Raw genomic sequence first — 3,373 nt, 5'->3', positions numbered from 1 at the left:
GAGTTGGTCCACATCACCAATGAGGCGGTACATAAAATTAGAGCAAGGATGCGCACCGCACAAAGTAGGCAAAAGAGCTACGCCGACGTTAGGCGTAGGAACTTAGAGTTCGAAGAGGGGGGACCCAGTGGTCCTAAAAGTAGCTACTATGAAATGCGTTCTAAGATTCGGACGTAAGGGGAAGCTAAGCCCCCGCTTTATCAGACCGTTCAAAATTCTAGAAAGAATAGGTTTAGTAGCATACAAACTAACCTTACCACTTTCACTCTCTAGCGTACACGATGTATTTCATGTGTCCATGTTGAGGAAATATATTACAGACCCTATGCGCATGATAGACTACAAACCCCTCGAGATCAAGGAAAACTTAAGTTATCAGGAGAAACCGATTGAAATCCTAGCTCGAGAAGTGAAAGCAGCGTTATAGAAACATAGGTTTCGTCAAAGTATTGTGGCGAAACTACCCAATCGAAGAAGCGACGTGGGAACAAGAGGAGGAAATAAAGGAAAAATATCCCGAATTGATCCAGGAGTTTGAAACTTTCGAGGACGAAAGTTATTTTTAGGAGTAGATAATGTAACGGATCAGATTAAAAAAAAAAATCAAGACCGAAAATTCCGGCGAATGCTGGAGTTTTCGTTCGCACACAACCCACAAAGCGCGCCCAACGTCGGGGTCACCACGAAAACCAAACCCGACCTTTAGCCACCTCCAAGACACTTGCAAGAAAGAAAAATAGTGAGAAAAACGAGAAAGATAGTGAGAAAACCGACGAAGCTCTCGCAAAGCCAAACCCTACGAAATCGACGTCGAAACCTCCGATTTATGCAACGAAAATAATCCCATAAACCTTTACACACACCAGGGGTAGATTTCGACATTGCTTACACATCATATGCCGTCGGGTAAGGGAGACAGAACGTCGAATTTTCGAATCCTCTCAGATCTGAGAGAATTAGGCCTTTACGAACCAAACAAATATCATAAACGGGATTAGGGGGAGGAGGGGACTTGGAAACGAAGGAAAAAGGAGGAAAAAGGACGTCGGAATGACGTGACCAAGGAGAGAGAGAGTGTCGCCAAAAAAATTCGCTAGTAATTGGGCGAGGAAGACGAAGTCCGACACGATCTTCGACCCGCAATCCAAAACATCTCGGCCCAACGATTCAACCCTCGGCCCACCGAAACAAACTGCGACCCAATAGTGAAGTTCACCCAGCCCACCGCAACCAAAACCCTGCAGCCTGTCACAATTAGAACCCGCGTCTAGAGTCCGACCCGCCCGACAACCCGCGTGCTTGACCCGACGATCCGCACCTCAACCCAAGACCGCTGCACACGTGTCACCCTCTAGTTGTGCCACGTGGCATGTCTATAGCACGACACCCCCTCGACTCCAACGGTTTGATCGGCTCAGCGACGGCTTATTCGACTCGAGAAACCTGTTTGGCAACGTTCCAACCCTCTCGGACTCGGCTTCAACCTCATTTAAGGTAAAATAGACCATTTTAAGGTCGTATTTCACAAATTCAAGTTGGAAATTAATTATGTTTGTGAAATACTAACGAAGGTGTTGAATGATCCAATAGGAACCAACCACCAACGGAAGCGTAGGACGTATACGAGGAGCTAGGAGCTTACGTTTATATTTTAGGGAGTACTTCGGCTAAGGCCTACCAAGTAAGTGACTCACCCGTCGTAGGTTATGCGTTGTATGTTGTATGTTGTATGTTGGCACGTGCCCGTGGGTTCGCATGTGTCATTAAATTGTATGCTAGCCTGTTATACTCGATTAAGTACGCTTGTGAAATGTGAATGTATGCTGTTTAAAGTGATATGATGTGCTATGTTTATGATGTTTATGATGTGTCTGGATTATTCTGGCGTGAATGGTACTATAATTCTGAATGTAAACAACATGTAATGATGACATGAAATCACGATAAATTGCATGAAATGTAACCCCGTTAGGATTATGTATGATACGTAGACTGAAAAATGAGAAATGACATGTTAAGCATGAAGGATGATAGCGGGGTTATATTCATTAATGATAAAAGTAGAAATATTGGGGACCTCATGCATTATGTGTGCTCATGCATTGGGGGGATACCCCTATTCCATCACGAGGGTACGAACGCGTACATCTAATGGCAGGACAACGATCGTTATGTTTTGCATAGCGCTGCCGCGTTTACTAGTTCTAACGGGTGTCCAGCCTAAGGAGCTCCGAGAGTATGCTCACCCGACAAGAAAAGTGGCCCAGTGCTGTGCGACTGACTGGTGAGCACATACTTGCACGTATGAGCTATGTGTAGAGTATATGGTACACGTCCAAATTACCTATTAAGACAGCACCATAGGAAGATAGATTGAAAGATAGGTCCTATCATTTCATTTGCATGTGATTGTTGCATAACCCCGATAGGGGGTCACTTACTGAGTATTTCCTCATGCTACTATATTTTTCAGATAAAGGCAAGACACCCATGTGAGATCAACGACAACATCACACATCCCGGGATCGTGGCACATGCATAGGATAGCTGTTTTCCATTTCGTAGTATAGGTTAGTATATGTTGAATTTCATTTGCATTCATAGTATAGGTTAGTTTAGGTTGAATTCCCGTTTGCATCATTAGTATAGGTTAGTATAGGTTGAATTTGAATTGTAATTGCATAATAAATCATAGGGTAGTATAAGACATTTATTTTAGCGTTGTTCTTTTTCCTTTCTTTCCCTTGTATTCGTTATTCATGAGAAAAAAAAGGCAAACTTATGTCACATTTATGATAAGAGCCCGCATTTAAAATGTGATAATGACCCTAGATTAAATAGGTAAAATTTAGGGTAGTTACATTCACATTTTACCAACGATCTACTAGATATATCTCAACAAGATGTTTACTGTAAATAGGCATTAGACTCCATATCTTGCGACCAAAAATAGAAACTTCATGTTATTGTTGTAGAAGAATGACCAACTCATTGATCACTTGTATAGTCAGAGAATTTGCACGTGTAGAGTTCGAGAATTTGAGAATTTGTTAGTTAGTCAAGAACTAAGCAAATGGGAGACATACATTAAAGGATGAAGAATAAACACTCTATACAAGTGAAAGTTGGAGCAACAATAAACCGTCTCCCAAATATGAATACAAAAATAGTGACAAAGGAAGAAAAAATTGTTTTTTTTATAAAAAAATTAATAATAAATTTGATTGGTTGGACCAATCAAGTTTTGGTAAATTATGAACCAATCCAATTCATAAGTTTTTTATTTGAACACCCCAAACTTTTAACCTTAAATATTTCAAAACTTAAAAAAAAAAAAAAAAAAAAAAAAAAAAAAAAAAAAAAAAAAAAAAAA

The sequence above is a fragment of the Cucurbita moschata genome, unplaced genomic scaffold (genome assembly GCF_002738365.1).
Source record: "Cucurbita moschata cultivar Rifu unplaced genomic scaffold, Cmos_1.0 Cmo_Scf00074, whole genome shotgun sequence".
Taxonomy (NCBI): Eukaryota; Viridiplantae; Streptophyta; class Magnoliopsida; order Cucurbitales; family Cucurbitaceae; genus Cucurbita; species Cucurbita moschata.
Note: the sequence above shows the minus strand (reverse complement) of the source record.